The 20,166-nt window shown below is 39.2% G+C and overlaps 1 protein-coding gene across 5 annotated transcripts in view; it reads right to left on the bottom strand.

Annotated features, from left to right (window-relative positions):
- The window catches only part of NSRP1 (nuclear speckle splicing regulatory protein 1), a 67,762-nt gene that overhangs the window by 27,262 nt on the left and 20,334 nt on the right, over nucleotides 1-20,166 (bottom strand). Inside the window, exon 3 of one of the 5 annotated variants that reach the window (XM_025363697.1) lies at nucleotides 3,457-4,727. The exons of 3 other annotated variants lie outside the window; for them this stretch is intronic. The gene's annotated coding sequence lies outside the window, so the exon portion shown is untranslated. Of the gene's footprint in view, nucleotides 1-3,456; nucleotides 4,728-20,166 lie in introns of those variants that run through there. One more of the 5 variants, XM_025363698.1, reaches the window with a different exon arrangement.

The raw sequence follows: 20,166 nt of genomic DNA, 5'->3' as shown, positions 1-20,166 counted from the left end.
ATCACATCAACATAATGAAAGACAAAAACCATATGATCATCTCAATAGGGGCAGAAAAAGCATTCAATAAAACTCAATATCCCTTCATCATAAAAATGCTCAACGAACTAGGCACAGAAAAAACATCTCGGCCTGGCACAATGGCTCACATGTACAATCCCAGCACTTTGGGAGGCCAAGGCGGGCAGATCACTTGAGGTCAGGAGTCTGAGACCAGCCTGGCCAACATGGTGAAATCCCATCTCTACCAAAAATACAAAAAAAAAATTAGCCGGACATGGTGGCGCATGCCTGTAGTCCCAGCTACTTGGGAGGCTGAGGCAGAGAGTCACTTGAACTCGGGAGGCAGAGGTTGCAGTGAGTTGAGGTCGTGCCACTGCATTCCAGCCTGGGCAACAGAGCGAGACTCCATCTCAAAAATAAATAAATAAATATAAATAGAAAGAACATACCTCAACATAATAAAGGCCATATATGACAAATCCATAGCTAACATTATACTGAACAGAGAAAAGCTGAAAGCTTTTCCTGTAAGAACCGAAACTAGACAAGGATGCCCACTTTCACCACTCTTATTCAATACTATACTGGAAGTCCTAGCCAAAGCAATCAGGTAAGAGAAGGAAATTAAAGGCATTCACACTGGAAAAGAGGAAGTCAAACTGTCCCTCTCTGCAGATGACATGATCTTATATTTAGAAAAACCAAATGACTCCACTAAAAAAAAAAAAAAAAAAAAAAACCCTCTTAAAACTGATGAGCAAATTCAGTAAAGCTGCAGGACACAAAATCAACACAAAAAATCAGTATAGCTTTCAATATACTAGCAACAAACTAGAAGAAAAAGAGATCAAGAAAGCAATGTTATTTCCAAAAACTAAAAACAAAAACCAAAACCCTAGGAATAAATTTTACCAAGGTGAAAGCCCTCTACAAGAAAAACTATAAAACATCGATGAAAGAAATTAAAGAGGACACAAAAAAATGGAAAGACATCCCATGTTCATGGATCAGAAGAATTAATATGGTGTAAATGACCATTCTACCAAAAACAATCTACAGATTCAATGCAATCTCTACCAAAATACCAATATTTTTCACAGAACTAGAACAAACAATTCTAAAATTTGCATGAAACTACAAAGAGCCCGAATAACCAAAGCAATCCTGAGCAAAAAGAACAGCTGGAGGCATCACACTACCTGACTTCAAAATATACAACAAGGCTATCATAACCAAAATGGCATAGTATTGGTATAAAAACAGACACATAGACAAGAATGGAACAGAACAGAGAACCCAGAAATAAATCCACTCACATCTTTATATCCAACTGGTTTTTGACAAAGGTGCCAAGAACGTATACTGGGGAAAGGACACCCTCTTCAATAAATGGTGTTGGGAGAACTAAATATCCACATGGAGAAGAATAAAACTAGACCCCTGTCTCCCACCATATACAAAAATCAAAACAAAACCGATGATAGACTTAATGTAAGGCTCCAAACTATAAAACTACATAGGAAAACATAGGAGAAATGCTCCAGGGACATGGGTTGAGGCAAAGAGTTTATGGCCAAGATCCCAAAAGCACAGTAAACAAAAACAAAGATAGATAAATGGGACCGTATTAAACTAAAGCGCTTCTGTACAGCAAAGAAAACCCTCAGCAGAAGAGACAACCTGATGAATGAGAGAAAACATTTACAAAATATTCATCTGACAAGTGACTAATATCCAGAATATAGAAGGAACTGAAACAACTCAATAGCAAAAAAAAAAAAAAAAAAAAAAAAGCCATTAAAAAGTGGGTGAAGGACATGAATAGACATTTCTCAAAAGACATACAAATGGCCAACAGGTATATGAAAAAATGCTAATCACTAATCATCAGTGAAATGCAAATCTAAACCATAGTAAGGTATCTTACCCCAGCTAGAACCTCTATTATTAAAAAGACAGGAAATAACAGATGCTGGTGAGAAAAGGGAACTCTTATACACTGCTGGTGGGAATGTAAATTAGCAAAACAAACCTAAAGAAACCAGTATGGAGATTTCTCAAAAAGTAAAATTAGAACTACCATTAAGACCCAGCAATCTCACTATTGGGTATCTATCCAAAGAAGAACTCAGTGTATCAAAAGGACACTCTCACTCATATGTTCCTCACAGTACTATTCACAATAGCAAAGACATGGAATCAACCTAAATGCCCAGCAACAGATAAATGGATAAAGTGTGCTATACATAAACAATAACACTATTTGGCCATAATGAAATAATGTCATTTGCAGCAACATGCATAGAAACGGAGATTATTATTTTAAGTGAAATAGGCCAGGCAAAGAAAGACAAATACTGCATGTCCTCACTCATATGTGGGAGCTAAAAAACTTGATCTCATGGACATAGAGAATAGAACAATAGATAACAGAGACTGGGAAGGGGAGGGAGAGGGGGGATAAAGAGAGCAGAGAGACAAAGACTACAAGAAGTATAGTCACCTTAGTCCGCTATCCAACACTGGAACTTATTTCTTATGTACCCAAACATACAGTTAGATAGAAGAAATAAGTTCCAATGTTTGATAGCAGACAAAGGTGACTATACTTAGCAATAATAATATGTACATTTCAAAGTGATTAGAAGAGAGGGCTTGAAATGATACCAACATATAAAAATGATAAACATTCTAGGTGATGGATACCCCAATTACCCTGCCTTGATCATTATATATTCTTTCTATGTAACAAACACATGTACACCATAAATATGTAAATTATTGTATATCAATAAAAAGGGAAAAAAGTGGGTAATAGCGATTTCTCAAAATACATAGGAGTAGCCAACAGGTATATAAAAAAATGCCCAACACCACTAATTATCAGGGAAATGCAAATCAAAACCACAATGATATCATCCTACCCAGTCAGAATAGCTATTATCAAAAAGACAAAAACTAACAGATGCTGGCAAGGATGCAGAGTAAAAGGAGCTCTCATACACTGTAGGTGGGAATGTAACTTAGTACAGCCATTATGGAAAACAGTATGGAGATTTTTCAAAAAATTAAACACAGAACTACCGTAAGATCCAGCAATATCACCACTGGTATTTATTCAAAGGACAGAAAATCAGTATATCAAAAGGATACATGCATTTTTATGTTCACTGAAGCACTACTCACAACAGCCAAAATATGGAATCAACCTAAGTCTCCATCACATATGAATTGACAAAGAAAATGCGGTATATTTACACAGTGGAGTACTATTCGGCCATAAAAAAGAATGCAATCAGCTGGGCACGGTGGCTCACGCCTGTAATCCCAGCACTTTGGGAGGCCGAGGTGGGCAGATCACCTGAGGTTGGGAGTTCGAGACCAGTCTGATCAACATGGAGAAACCCCGTCTCTACTAAAAACACAAAATTAGCCGGGTATGGTGGTGCATGCCTGTAATTGCAGCTATTTGGAAGGCTGACGCAGGAAAATCACTTGAACCCGGGAGGCAGAGGTTGCAGTGAGCCAAGATTGCACCATTGCACTCTAGCCCGGGCAACAAGAGCGAAACTCCGACTCAAAAAAGAAAAAAAGAAAAAGGATGGAATCATGTCACTTATAGCAACATGGATTAAACCAAAGGTCATTATCTTAAGTAACATAAGCCAGACACAGAAAGACAAAATCTCATGTCCCATATGTATGAACTAAAAAAATTTATTTCAGAGAAGTAGAAAGTAGAATGATAGTTAACAGAGGCTGGGAAGGACTTGGGGGAGGAGGAAGATAAAGAGAGGTTGGTTAATGGGTACTAATGGGTAGGAACATACAGTGAGATAGAGGAATATGTTCTAATGTCCGATAGTAGAGTAGGGTGACTACAGCTAACAATAATGTACTGTACACTTCAAAATAGCTACAAGTGAGGAGTTGAAATGTTCTCAACACATAGAAATGATAAATGCTAGTGATGACAGATAGCCTAAATACTTTAGCTTGGTCATTAACATTCTATGCATGTAAAAATATCACATGTATCCTGTAAATATGTACAAACAGCATGTATCAATAACAAAATTTAATTGTTTACTGAAACTCAAATTCTCCACTTTTTGAATTATCATAGTATTTCTAGACCAGTTTACTTCCATTGCCCAGGGCCTCTCGTGTTCCTCTCCCACTAATAAGAGAACATGTGATGACTAAATACAAAACAACTAGTAAAAGTTTAAATATAATTAGTAAATTTGTGGAAATAAATCTTACGTACTCAAAGGCCAAATATATATAATATAAAAAATTAGTTATACTCAGCTTCCAATTCCTCTTTAGTCAGGCTCCCTCCCTCTAAAGAGGTTCTACAAGTCAGGGAGGTTAAATGTGAGAAGTAAACATAAAACTGTAAAAACCCCTGGGGAGGCACAAGCTCGCTTTTGTAAATGAAGGGAGGGCAGTGTAGCAATCCAGGGTTGAAAAGTACAGGGCACACCACTTGAGGCGGGGGTGGGGTGGGTAGGATGAAAGAGAGTTTTTCAGAAATGTTCTTATCTGTCTTCAGTCTCCTCTGAGGCAAAAAAGCAACACCAACCTAGTGCTGAAGGTAACATCAGAGCAGCAGTCTAGTCAGGTTGAGGTGGCAGCCCTGATCTGTTTGTTCAATGAACTTCCATGAGGGTCTGTGCTTGATAAACAGCAACTTCCTGATGGATTTAATGCAAGGTGTCCTGAGAGACAAGGTAAACAGAAACTATCTGAAATAATGTACATGGAAAATATAGTCAAAATAAAAATATTAAGAGATGGGTCGGGCGCGGTGGCTCACGCCTATAAGTCCAGCACTCTAGGAGGCTGGGGCAGGCGGATCTCTTGAGGTCAGCAGTTTGAGATCAACCTGGGCAACATGGTGAAACCATGTCTCTACTAAGAGTATAAAAATTAGCCAGGTTTGGTGGTGGGTGCCTGTAATCCCACCTACTAGGGAGGCTGAGGCACGAGAATCACTTGAACCCGGGAGGTGGAGGTTGCAGTGAGCCGAGATCATGCCACTGCACTCCAGCTTGGGTGACAGACTGAGACTCCATCTCAAAAATAAATAAATAAATAAACAAACAAATAAATAAATAAATAAAATTAAGTTAAGAGATGGGTAAATGAGTGAATGGATATAGCTGAAAAATGTTTTAATAATTTAGAATATTAGGCTAAGAAACTCCTAGAACACGCACGGAAAGGGTAAAAAGCTTAAAAACAGAAAAAAGCCACACGGTGGTGTATGTCTGTAGTCCTAGCTACAGCCAGGAGGCTGAGGCAAGAGGATCACTTGAGCCCAGCAGTTTGAGGCACAGTGCACTATTACCATGCCTGTGAATAGCCACTGCGTTTCAGCTTGGGCAATATAATGAGACCCCGTATCTTAAAAACAAAACAAAAAAAGGTATAGTGATATGAAAGATATTTACATAACAGAAGACGCAGAGGAAGACACATAAACTAAACAGATTCAAAGAACTATTTGAATGACTGGTAATTTTCCAGAATTGGAGAAAAATATCATATTGAACAGGGTTTGAATGCAAAAGAGGACAGAGGATAAATAAAACACACACACCTGTATATACAACAACTAGATACATTATAATGAAATTTAAGAAAATCAAAGATAAAAAGAAAATTCTAAGAGCTTCCAACAAGGAAGAGTAGGTCACCTATAAAGGGGTACGATCAGAATGTCATCAAATATCTCAGCAGCAACCTGGGATTTAAGAACAAGTAATCCATATTATGCACCACATGCCTGTACCAAAATATCTCACATATTCCATAAATATATACATCTACTTCACACTCACAAAATTTTTTTTAAAAAAGGTAGTAAATCTTAATTAACATTACCCAGATGGAGTAACTTTAAAGTGCTAATGGAAAGCACTTTGAACTAAAAAGTGTATATATCCAGAAAAACTATCATCAAAAGTAAAGATGTTTTAAGCACATAAAATCTCAGAAGGTCTGCCTCATAAAAGCCCTCTTTGAAAATAAAGGAAGTACAGGATGAATATCCCTAATCCAACAATCCCAAATCTAAAACTTTTCCAGTGTCAACAGTATGCTCAAAGAAGCATTTTGGATTTTTGGATTAGGAATGTTCAGCTATTAAGTATAATACAAATATTCCCAAATCTGAAAAAACCTGAAATCTGAAACACTTCTGGTCCCAAGCATTCATTTCTTTCTCTCCCTTTTTTTGTTTTTTTTTTTGAGACAGGGTCTCACTCTGTTGCCCAGGCTGGAGTTCAGTGGCATGATCATGGCTCACTGGAGCCTTGAGTTCCCAGGCTCAAGCGATCCTCCTACCTTAGCCTCCCGAATAGCTGGGACTACAGGTATGTACCACTACACACGGATAATTTTTTAGTTTTTTGTAGAGACAGGGTATCACTGTGTTGCCCAGCTGTTCTTTAACTCCAGGGCTGAAGCAATTCTCCTGCCTCAGCCTCAGAAAGTGCTGGATTACAGGCACCAGCCACCACACCTGGCCCCAAGCATTTAGGAAAGGGATACTCAACCTGTACTCCCAATAATAATATTATGAGATACATGAAAGCTAAATACACAACTTAGTAAAACTTAATTCTTTTTTTTTTTTGAGACAGGGTCTCACTGTGTTGCCCAGGCTGGAGTGCAGTGGTGCAATCACGACTGACTGTAGCCTCAAGCTCCCAGGCTCAAGCAATCCTCCCACCTCAGCCTTCCGAGTAGCTGGGACCACAGGCACCTGCCACCACACCTGGCTTATTTTTTTATTTTTTGTAGAGATCTCAGTACGTTACCCAGGCTGGTCTTGAACTCCTTCCTGGGTTTAAGAAATCCTCCTGCGTCAGCCTCCCAAAGTGCTGAGATTACAGCACGCATGAGAGCCACCACACCTGGCCCTAATATTATCTTTAAAAATGAGACAAAAAACAACCATAACAATCCAGGACCAAATCTAGAGCAGGGCTATACAACTTTCTGAAATGGCTAAAATATTTACTTGTGCTGTCCAATATGTTAGCCACCAGTCATATGTGCCTATAGAACACATGAAATGTGGCTAATGTGACCAAGGAACTAATTTTTAAATTTTACTTGAGCTAAACAGCCTCTAAGACTACTGGCTATCATATTAACACAGATCCAGAGCAGGGGTCAGCAAATTTCCTCAAGGGACAAACGGTGAATACACAGGCTGATGGACCATGTGGCCTGTTGCATCTATTCATGTAGCACAAAATTAGCCACAGACAGACAAATGGCAAGGCTGTGTTCCAATACAACTTTATTTTAAAACAGGATGTCAACATGAGACACAGTTTGCCAACACCTCATCTAGATGATATAAACACAGTGGCAAGGCAAGCAGCAAGTGGAAGAGAGGGAGAGAAGACAACCAGAAGGTAGCCAGAGTGTGCCATGGTACTTATGTTGAAGACAGTGGGTGACATAAAGATACTTACAACAACAATAAAAGAAACCAAACATATAAATCTAAGCATAGATTGGTTTGGGATAACGACCAAAATTATAACTGAAACACAGTGAAATGTGTACATTTCAAACGAGGAAAAGAAAATTCAACCTATTAAATGAAAGAGAGAGAGAAAAAAAGAAGACAAACTCTGGGATTGGATTTTTAAAAGATCCAGAAATAGGAGGTCTGTAAAAAGAGTCTAAATACAACAGGATATAAAAATGCTGAAAATAGGCCGGGCACGGTGGTTCATGCCTGTAATCCCAGCACTCTGGGAAGCTGAGGCAGACGAATTACTTGACGCCAGGAGTTTGAGACCAGCCTGGTCAACATGGCAAAACTCCATCTCTACTAAAAAATACAAAAATTAGCAGGGTGTGGTGGCACACGCCTGTAATCCCAGCTACTCAGGATAGCTGAGGCATGAGAATCATTGGAACCTGGGAGGCAGAGGTTGCAGTGCAGTGAGCTGAGATCATGTCACTATACTCCAGCCTGGGCAACACAGCAAGGCTCTGTCTCAAAAAAAAGCTGAAAATAAATGAGTGGGAAAAAATATGACAGGCAAATATGAATCAAAAGCTTGATAGTAATTATAAAATCAGGAAAAACAGAATTAAAGAGAAACATATGTGAAGAACAAAGTAGGGTACTAGATACTGAGGAACAGATCAAGAAGAAATAGCAATCATAAACATTTATGCTTTTAACAATGTATCTTTCAAGTAAATAAAGCAACACCAAGACAATCCAATGGGGAAAGAACAGTCTATTCAACAAACGGTGCTGGAACAACTAGATACACATATGCAAAAGAATGAAGTTGGGCCCTTACCTTACCTTGCAAAAAATAACTTAAAATGGAGTTAATCTAAATGTTTACATTTAGCTAAAACTATAAAACTCTTAGAAGAAAACATACAAGTAAATCTTTGTGACCTTAAATAAGACACATGACAAAATCTGTGTAGCTAAAACCAAAAGTCCAAATGACAAAAAAAAACAAAAACAAAAACAAAAAGAAACCTATTAGGCTGGGCACAATGGCTCACGCCTGTAATCCTAGCACTTCGGGAGGCTGAGGCGGGCAGATCATGAAGTCAGGAGCTCAAGACCAGCCTGCCTAACAGAGTGAAACCCTGTCTCTACTAAAAACACAAAAATTAGCCAGGCACAGTGGTGCACACCTGTAGTCCCAGGTACTTGAGAGACTGCGGCAGGAGAATCACTTGAACCCAGGAAGCAGAGGTTGCGGTGAGCTGTGATTGTGTCACTGCACTCCAGCCTGGGCAACAGAGCGAGACTCCGTTTCAAAAGAAAAAAAAATTTATTTCAAATCTCATCAAAATAAATTGTTGCTTCAAAAGCCATCAAGAAAGTGACAAATAGGCTGGGTGTAGTGGCTCACGTCTGTAATCTCAGCACTTTGGGGGGCTGACGTGGGCAGATCATGATGTCAGGAATTCAAGAACAGCTTGGCCAACAGAGTGAAACCCTGTCTCTACTAAAAATACAAAAATTTGCCAGGCACAGTGGTGCGCACCTGTAGTCCCAGCTACTTGAGAGACTGAGGCAGGAGAATCGCTTGAACCCGGGAAGCAGAGGTTGCAGTGAACTGAGATCGCGCCATTGCAGTCCAGCCTGGGCAACAGAGTGAGACTCCGTCTCAAAAAAAAAAAAAAAAAAAAAAAAATTATTTCAAATCTCATCAAAATAAATTGTTGCTTCAAAAGCCATCAGGAAAGTGACAAATTAGGCTGGGTGTGTGGCTCACGCCTGTAATCCCAACACTTTGGGAGGCCAAGGCAGGCAGATCACCTGAGGTCGGGAGTTCGAGACCAGCCTGACCAACATTGAGAAACCCTGTATCTACTAAAAATACACAATTACCCCGGCACGGTTGCGCATGCCTGTAATCCCAGCTATTTGGGAGAATCACTTGAACCCAGGAGGTGGCGGTGGAGGTGAGCCAAGATTGTGCCACTGCACTCCAGCCTCGGTAACAAAAGCAAAACTCCGTCTCAAAAAAAATAAAAAAAGGAAAGTGACAACCCACAGAATGGGAAAAAATACAGTTGACTCTTGAACAATACAAGTTTGAACTGCATAGGTACATCTCTATGTAGATTTTAAGTAAAAGTTACACCCAGTGTGCCTGCCTCACCTTTCACCTCCTCCACCTCTTCTGTCTCTGGCACTCAGAAACGTAAGACCAATCCCGCCTTCTCCTCCTCAGCCAGCTGAATGTGAAGATGATGATGAAGAGGAAAACCTTTATGATGATCCACTTCTACTTAATAAATAGGAAATATATTTTATTATATATCTTCCTTCTGATTTTCCTAGTAACATTTTTTAAAAATCTAGCTTAACTGTAAGAATACAGTACATAATACATATAAAAAGTGTGTTAGTTGTTTATCAATGAGGATTCCAGTCAACATTAGGCTACTGGTAGTTAAGTTTTGGGGTAGTCAAAAGTTTTCAACTGCACGGGTGTTGGTATCTCTAACCCCTGTATCGTTCAAGAATCAACTGTATTTGTAATCATATATCTATTATGGAACTTGCAGCCCATAAAGAATTCCTACAATTCAACAATAAAAAGACAAATAAACTAAAAAATGGACAGAGGAGTTGAACTTTTTTTTCAAAGAAGAAATAAAAATTTATTTCAAAGAAGATATACAAATGGCCAAAAAGCACATGAAAAGGTGCTCAACATCATTAGACATTGGGGAAATGCAAATCAAACCCACATTCAAATACCACTTCATACCCAACAGGATAGCTAAAATAAAAAAGAGTCACAAATGCTGATAAAGATGTGGAAACAGGCAAGTGTGGTGGCTCTCACCTGTAATCCCAGCATTTTGGGAGGCTGAGGCAGGCAGTTCACCTGAGGTCAGGAGTTCGAGACCAGTGTGGCCAACAGAGCAAAACCCCATCTCTACTAAAAATACAAAAATTAGCCAGGCATGGTGGCGGGCACCTATAATCCCAGCTACTCCAGAGGCTGAGGCAGGAGAATCACTTGAATCCAAGAGGTGGAGATTGCAGCCAGCCGAGATTGCGCCACTGAACTCCAACCCAGGTGACAGAGCGAGACTCCAAAAAAACAAAACAAAACAAAACGGCCAGGCGTGGTGGCTCATGCCTGTAATCCCAGCACTTTGGGAGGCCGAGGCGGGTAGATCACAAGGTCAAGAGATCGAGACCATCCTGGCCAACATGGTGAAACCCCGTCTCTACTAAAAACACAAAAATTAGCTGGGTGTGGTGACATGCATCTGTAGTCCCAGCTACTTGGGAGGTTGCAGTGAGTCGAGGTTGCACCATTGCACTCTAGCCTGGAGACAGAGCAAGACTCCGTCTCAGAGCGAAAAAAAAAAAAAAAAAAAGATGTGGAAAAACTGGTGCCCTCGTACCCTGCTGGTGGAATTGTAAAATGGTATCGCCACTTTGGAAACATTCTCGCAATTTCTCAAAAAGTTAAAAGTAAAGTTACCATATGACGTAGCAATTCCACTCCTAGGTATGCACTCAGGAGAAGTGAAACATATACCCACACAAAAATTTGTACACCAGTGTTCACAGTAGCCTTACTCAGGAGTAATAATCAAAAAGTAGAAACAACAAAGATGACATGTATATCAACACAATGGAATATTACTCAGCCATAAAAAGGAATGATGTACTAATAAATGCTCACTGCAGCCTTGACCTCCTGGGCTCAAGTCATGCTCCTGCCTCAGCCTCCTGTGTGGCTGGGACCAGAGGCATGTGCCACAGGCATGTCCAATTAATTTTTAAATTTTTTTGCAGAGACAGGGTCTCACCATGTTTCCCAGGCTAGTCTTGAACTCCTGGGCTCAAGCAATTCTCCTGCCTCAGCCTCCCAAAGGGCTGGGATTACAGGCATGAGCCACTGCACCTGGCCTTGCTATGTGAATTTTATCTCAATAAAGTTTTTTAAATAAATGAATAAATAAAAAGCAGCAACTCTCAGAAATATAAGGACAGTAACCATTTTAGATGGCAATTTTAACTTACTCCTCTCTGAAACAAATAGATCAAGAATAAAAATATACATCAGATAATCTTATGTTCTTCAGTCATAACACAATAAAACATAAGAATAAAAACAAGAGCCAAGTGCAGTAGCTCAAACCTGTAATCCCAACACTTTGGGAGGCCAAGGTTGGAGGATCACTTGAGACCAAGAGTTCAAGACAAGCCTGGACAACACAGCAAGACCCCATCTCTATTTTTTTAAAGTAAAAATTAAATAAAATAATAGAAACAGCAATAAAAATATCCTTGAAAAAAACCAAACCTGTATGTCAAAACTAAAAGCTATACTTGTAAGTCTTCAGGTTAAACAAATCATAAAGGAAACTACAAAATATTTATAAACATATAACAGTGAAAACACTACATGCCAAAACTTATGAGATACAGCTAAAATGGTACTCAAAAAGAAACTCGAGAAGACTGACAAGATAACCCAGGGAAGCAATAAGGATATGGGCAGAAATCAGAGAATAAATCAACAAAATATAGATGAACAAAATCAAAGGCTGGTTATTTAAAAAGATTTTGTGAGATGGACAAACTGTTGGCGAGATTAATCAAGAAAAGTAAAGAGATGCAAGTAACAGTAGATGAAAGATTTAAAAAATACTATCGTGAACAATTAAATCTCAAAACCTGGGCAGAACAGATACATATTCTAAAAACTGTAAATCAGCCAATCCACAGCCCAAACTTAAAACCATCTCCTCTGGCCCCTAAGCCAGGAATCAACAGTCCTCTGCCTTCATTGCCCAGGGCCAGATATGAAAAAACTGGTGATCACCCCTACAGCCCAGAGGCAACTGACATGGTTCAAATTAGCCAATACTAAACTTTTTCCCTTTCTTTCCCATGAAAAATAAAATAATAAAGACTCTGAACTATGCTTTTCCTGATCCAAACTGGTTCTTCCCCATGTAGCCCTGCATAAAATGGCATGTCTCCTCCTGTCAGTAAACGTACATAACAATAATGTTCTTTTAAAGGGCATTGGTCTCACTATGTCATTTGTCACCTCCATAAATTAAAATCCTACAGACATTTTTAGACAATAAACAAAGCCTTTTCCACTTATAGACACAGATGTTTGAAAACCCTAAATCAAGCTTTAGTGAATTGAGTGAGTTCACTAGCATATTAAAAATGAAACATCCTGCTCAAAAGGATTTAAGCCAGAAATTCAAGAATGGTTTAACACTTAAAAATGTATCAATCTAATAAACCATATTAATGAAACACAGGAGAAAAACGACTTAACTAGCTCAATAAATTCAGGAAGGCATTTAGTACCTATCTGTAATTTATAAAAAATTGTCAGGCTAAGTGTGGTGGCTCACGCCTGTAATCCTAGCACTTTGGGAGGCCGAGGCGGGCGGATTACTTGAGGTCAGGAGTTTGCGAGACCAGCCTGGCCAACATGGGGAAACCTACCAAAAATACAAAAAATTAGCTGGGCATGGTGGTGCATGCCTGTAATCCCAGCTACTCCAGAGGCTGGGACAGGAGAATTGCTTGAACCCGGGAGGCAGAGGTTGCAGGGAACTGAGGTTGCACCATTGCACTCCAGCCAGGGGGACAAGAGTGAAACGCGGTCTCAAAAAAACAAAACAAACAAACAAAAAAAACAAAAAGAAAAGTTGGTCATTTAACTATGAATATAAGAGTTCTTTAACTTAAAAAACTCTGGCCGGGTGCAGTGGCTCACACTTGTAATCCCAGCACTTTAGGAGGCCGAGGTGGGCAGATCTCCTGAGGACAGAAGTTCAAGACCAGCCTAGTCAACATGGTGAAACCCCGTCTCTACTAAAAATACAAAAATTAGCTGGGGCATGGTGGCGGGGGCCTGTAACCCCAGCTATTCAGGAGGCTGAGGCAGCAGAATCACTTGAATCCAGGAGGTGGAGGTTGCAGTAAGCCGAGATCGCACCATTGCATTCCAGCCCGGGCAACAAGAGCAAAACTCCGTCTCAAAGAGAAGAAAAAGAAAAAGTCTATATACCAAAAGCCAATAACAAAAATCAAACTTAATGAAAAAAATTCAGAAGCATTCCACTTAGGATAGACACGTCAGAATGCCCACTAAGGACATTTTTCAACATACTACTGAAACCTTGTCTAATAAAGTAAAACAGGAAAAATAAATAGAGGTATAAGGATTAGAAGAGATGAAGCAGATCGTGTAGACAAACTATTACAGTAAATATGATTAGGCTCAGGTGTGGTGGCTCATGCCCGTAATCCCAACACCTTGTGAAGCCCAGGTGGGCAGATTGCTTGAGGCCAGCCTGGCCAACAGGGCAAAGCTCCATCTCAACTAAAAATGCAAAAATTAGCTGGGCATGGTGCTGCACGCCTGTAATCCCAGCTACTCAGGAGGCAGAGGTGGCAGTGAGCCAAGATTGCGTCACTGTAGGCCAGCCTGGGGGACAGAGCAAGACTCTTAAAAATATATATATTCCTAAAAATATGGTACCACTCACAGTAGCTACAAAATGTAGGAAGTATCTAGGAATTAAACTACAGATAAGGCACAGGACCTCAATGGGGTAAAAAATTACCTCATAAAAAGTCTAGGAGGGGTGTGGTGGCTCACACCTATAATCCCAACACTTTGGGAGGCCAATGTGGGAGGACTGCTTGAGCCCAGGAGTTTGAGACCAGCATGGGCAAGATAGCAAGACACTGTTTCTATTTAAAATTTAAAAAGTCTAAATGAAGGAAGAACTATACCACACTAACATGTAGTTCCTTCAAGACTAATATAACTTATAAATCCAAGGCAGTTCCAATACAAATCTCAGAATAGTTTTAATTTTGAAGGAATTTCACAAACTTTATCTATATAAGAATAAAAGTCCACAAATAGTTTGATCAAGTTTGAAAAAGACGTGTAGAGTAGGGTGCTCACCCAACTAGATACACTAAGTTATAGTAATAATAAAAAAAGATGTTTTGGTCAAGCACAGTGGCTCACACCTATAACCCCAGCAGTTTGAAAGGCCAAGGCAAGAGAACTGCTTGAGGCCAGGAGTTTGAGACCAGCATCAGTAACATGGCAAAACTCCAATTCTACAAAAATACAAAAATTAGCCAGGTATGGTGGCATGCACCTGCAGTCCTAGCTACTTGGAAGGCAGAAGTGGGAGAATTGCTTGAGCCCCGTACATCGAGGCTACAGTGAGCCATGGTCATGCCTCTGCACTCAAGCCTGAGGAACAGAGTGGGACCTTGTCTAAAACAAAACAAACTATGTTTTGGCACAGCAACATATAAAAATAAAACAGGAAAGCTTAGCAGCAGTTTCATGGATATATGTAAATGCATACAGCATGATGAAGATAACCCACAAATCAGGAAAAAAATGCATCCACTATTTGTGGATGGTACTGTAAAAATTGTCTCCAAAAGAAAAGGTAAATAAATAAAGTGCTGATGAGAATAACAACAGTGGCCACCAATGAAAATGTAAACTGATACAGCCATTTCAGAAAGTGGTTAGTGAAATAATTTTGTTTTTTGAGACGCAGTCTTGCTCTGTTGCCAGGCTGGAGTGCAGTGGCATGATCTCAGCTCCCTACAACCTCCACCTCCCGGATTCAAGTGATTCTCCTGCCTCAGCCTCCCGAGTAGCTGGGACTACAGGTGTGTGTCACTACGTCCAGCTAATTTTTGTATTTTTAGTAGAGACAGGGTTTCACCATATTGGCCAGAATGGTCTCAATCTCTTGACCTTGTGATCCACCCAGCTTGGCCTCCCAAAGTGCTGGGATTACAGGTGTGAGCCACTGTGCCCGGCCTTAGTGCAATAATTTATATACATATCCTATGATCTAGAAATCCCTCTCCTAAATATATACTCCCACAGAAACTGTTGCACGGGTTTCTACTGGGACTTGTATGATAATTTTTTAAAATAACATCACTGTGGTAGCAGGGAACTGAAGTGTTTATCTCAGAAGGAATGGAATAGGTAAAATACAGTAGATGTATATGCTGTAGTTAAAAACAATTAACTAGGTATACATATTGTAATGCAGTATGGACTTAAAAAATGACATAATGCAGTACATCTATGTTTATAAAATCATGTGTACTCAAAACAAAACATAATTTAAAAGTATACACAGATATTTAAGTAGCATATATATCAAACACATCAGCACATATATCAAACACAGATATCCAAGCAGCACATATATATATTCAAAGGGGAATGAGAGGGGATCAGAAAAGGAAAATTAATAAAGAAGAAAAGAGCTTTGTGCAGGCTGGGCTGATGATAGGAGTGTGCGCCTTGAAATGAGAAGTATGACTAACAATTCTCTGAACATGTTTCAAAAAAGAAGTGTATTGTATGCATAGGCATAACAGTTCTTTCCTTTGTAGAAGAGATGTCGTACTTCCAGAAAGACAGATATATCTATATCGACATACAGATGTGTGTGTCTATACATATACATACACATACAGTTGCAAATACATATATAAATTCCATGAAGGATGCAGTTTGAAAATAATCTTAAATTGCCGGGCACGGTGGCCTCACTCCTGTAATCTCAGCACTTTGGGAGGCTGAGGTGGGCAGATCGCCTGAGATCAGGAGTTTGAGACCAGCATGGCCAACATGGAAAAATCATGTCTCTACTAAAAATACAAAAATTAGCTGGGCATGGTGGTGCATGCCTGTAATCCCAGCTACTCAGGAGGCTGAGGCAGGAGAATCTCTTGAACCTGGGAGGCAGAAGTTGCAGCGGGCAGATTGTGCCACTCCACTCCAGTCTAAGCAATAGAGTGAAACTCTGTCTCAAAAAAAAAAAAAAAAAAAAAAAAAATTACATGCCTGTGTGATAATTGCTCTGAGGTTAAAAAACAAACAACAAAAACCATAGCAAAAGGTGGGAGAAGCATAAAGGGGTTGTGAACAGGAGGGTAATTTTAGATTGCTCATGAGGAAAATAGTATAGTTCCCTGACACTCGCATATAGTCTAAGATACTGATTAAAGGGAAAAAAATCAGAATATGTTTTTCAATATTCTGTAATGTAAGCCAAAAATCATGGTAGAAAAACAAATATTTACTATTTTTAAAAATTATTTAAAAAATGTTTGTGGATACATGGTAGATGCATACATTTATGGGGTACAAGAGATGTTTTGATACAGGCGTGCCATGTGAAATAAGCACATCATGGAGAACGGGGTATCCATTCCCTCAAGCTTTTATACTTAGTTATAAACAATTCAATTACATTCTTTCAGTTATTTTAAAATATACAAGTTATTATTGACTAGTCACCCTACTGTGCTATCAGAAATGCAAATATTTAATAAGCTTTAGTGAAAACATATATACTAGAATTAATGACATGTTTTCCAATTATTGCTTAATTAACCAATAAAAGAAAAACTCCGTAAGTTTGTTCCAGCTAGAAACACAAACTTATTTTCAAAAGGAACATCATTAACTACGTTGGTAACAACTAGCACACTTATAATGAACAGTCAAAGGTCTTACAACCTTTTCTACACAGGCCAAATTTTAATGAAAAACACTTAGTATTTTTTTCAAGAGACAAGCAATAGTTTGGCACCTAATATATAATCACAATGACCAAGTCAGGTGTGCAGTGTCCCCAGTACAGACTTTATTAGAGTTCAGTTATAAATACACAATCTCTTGACACTAAAGATGTAGTTCTTGCAGATAAAGCCCAAAGGCAGGAAATGAATCTCCTTCCAAATGCTGCCTCTTATCTTTAAAGTAACCTCAAATTATTACTAAACTAATAAAGTAATTTTGCTTCAGAAAGTGATCTGATCTATTTTATTTTCAGCTTTTGATAAATTCAAGAGTGAGATGAGGGATTATTGCTTTTTGTCTGACAACACACACTGAAACACAACATGAAAATAAAGGAAAAACTTTATTTTAATGACTTTTATGGTAAAGCTGGAATGGGTAATATCAAAGCCTGTCAGTATATGGAAGCAGATGTGTATGGTTTTGGAGAAACACAAAGCTAATTTTCTTATTTAACTTCATAAATTTGGAAGTAAAGCTTATATTACCTTCTAATTAGAAATCGTCAAACAGGTTGAGTAAAAAGAGTGCAATGAGATTGTACACAAACCAAAAAAAACAATAACTCAAAAATGTAATTATGGACATTACTGCCTTATTTATGGAATTTTTCTAATATAATGGTACATAGTGAATGGCCACAAACCCAAATTGGCGATCAAGATTCTATTAAAAGGTCATTAAAAAGCCAGGCTACCAAATACGACAAACACAAAGTGGGACGGAGACAACACAGGAAACTTTCAGGCCACTAATGATGAATAATAATTACTGCACAGATATAATTATTATTGTAGCAATATAGCTACCACTTATTGCACTTCTGTGTCATGCACTGGACTACACACTTAAGATACTGTTTCTAATACTTAGGTCGGGTGAGGTTCCAGCACTTTGGGAGACTGAGTTGGGAGGATCATTTGAGACCAGGAGTTCCAAACCAGCCTGGGAACATAGCAAGACTTCATTTCTGTAATTTTTTTTTTTTTTTAATTAGCCAGGTGTGGTGGCACATGCCTATATTCCCAACTACTCTGGAGACTGAGGTGGGAGGATCACTTGAGCCCAGGAGTTCGAGGCTGCAGTGAGCTATGACAGAGCCACTGCACTCCCGCCTAGGCAACAAAGCAAAACCCACCCCGCCCCATCTCTAAAAAAATAAAATACATTTTTTTAAATTTTTTTTTTTTCTGAGACGGAGTCTCACTCTGCCGCCCAGGCTGGAGTGCAGTGGCGCAATCTCAGCTCACTGCAAGCTCCGCCTCCTGGGTTCACGCCATTCTCCTGCCTCAGCCTCCCAAGTAGCTGGGACTATAGGCACCCGCCACTGCGCCCGGCTAATTTTTTGTATTTTTAGTAGAGACGGGGTTTCACCATTCACAGGATGGTCTGAATCTCCTGACCTTGTGATCTGCCCGCCTTGGCCTCCTAAAGTGCTGAGATTACAGGCGTGAGCCACTGCGCCCGGTCATAAAATAGATTTTTAAAAATGTAATGAGTCTTTACATATCTAACATAGTTTTGAAATACATAAACGTAAAACTTATTTCAAAAGAGAGATATTTAAAACACTATAACCATAGTGGAAAACTATCACACCACACAGATAAAAAAAAAAATCATGTAGACCAGTGAGAAAGGATATAGATGTGAATAACAGCATTAAGGTTGGACAAGAGATACAAACTCAGATTGCTTGCAAGGTACAGAGATACAGCCTCTTGTAATAGAGTAGGGAGTGGAAGAAACTACAGCTAGTCAAAGAGAGCAAGCCCCACCTGAAGACAGTCACAGTTTTAAAATTTTTTTGAGACAGTCTCACTCTGTTGCCCAGGCTGGAGCGCACTGGCGTAATCTCAGCTCACTGCAACCTCCACCTCCTGGGCTCAAGTGATCCTCCCACCTCAGCCTTCCAAGTAGCTGGGACTACAAGTGCGGGCCACCACGCCCAGTTAATTCTTTGTATTTTTAGTAGAGACGAGGTTTCACCACATTGCCCAGGCTGGTCTTGAACTCCTGGGCTCAATGAATCTGCCCACTTTGGCTCCCACAGTGCTGAGATGACCAGCATAAGCCACTGCGCCTGGCCGATATTCACATTTTTAAAGTTTCAAAAATTGCCACGACAACCAATTTGCTTGTGACCAATTAATAAACAAAGCACAAATATATACACAAATACATATTCAAACGTACATAAGTATGTAAATGTATATCGTACTTTAAAGAAAACAGGAAAAACATTCATTTCAAACATAGATGAATCGTCACAAAATGTGACCATGTATTAAGATACTAAGAAAATGTCAAAAAACTACAAAAAACAGAAGTCACATGGGCCATAGACATGTTTACAGACAAAATGAGTTAGGATTAACAGCAAAAAGTGGAGGAAAAAGGCCAAATATTTGAAAATTAAAAGCATAATTCTAAATGTTTTGTATTAAAAACAGAGAATCAAAACAAAAATTACAAATTATGTCTAAAAAAATACACAATGTGGTTACTAAATAAAAGCCTGTGGCATGCACTCAACGCAGCACTGAAGAAAAATTTACAGCTATTAATAAATTTCTTAGAAAAAAATTGAAGAATTTAAAAGAGAGCTAATATCAAAGAAAGATTATACAGAGATAATAAAGATAAAAAAGTAATAAAATAGAAAACTAAAAGACAGTGGACAATGAATAATCAAAAAGCTGATTCCAGCTAGGTGTGGTGGGTCACGCTCATAATCCCTTTGGGAGGTCAAAGCAGAACTGCTTGAGCCCAGGAGTTTAAGACCAGCCTGGGTAACATAGCAAGACCTCATCTCTACAAAACAATTTTTTCTTTTACATTAGCCAGACGTGGTGTCACATGCCATAATCCCAGCTACTCAGGAGGCTGAGGTGGGAGGACTACCTGAGCCCAGGAGGTCATGGCTACACAGTGAGACCCTGTCTCTAAATAAATGTAAATAACCAAAATTAGCTGAAAAAGTAAAATGTGGGACCGG

The sequence above is a fragment of the Theropithecus gelada genome, chromosome 16 (assembly GCF_003255815.1).
Source record: "Theropithecus gelada isolate Dixy chromosome 16, Tgel_1.0, whole genome shotgun sequence".
Classification (NCBI taxonomy): Eukaryota; Metazoa; Chordata; class Mammalia; order Primates; family Cercopithecidae; genus Theropithecus; species Theropithecus gelada.
This window is presented reverse-complemented; position numbering and strand designations above follow the sequence as displayed.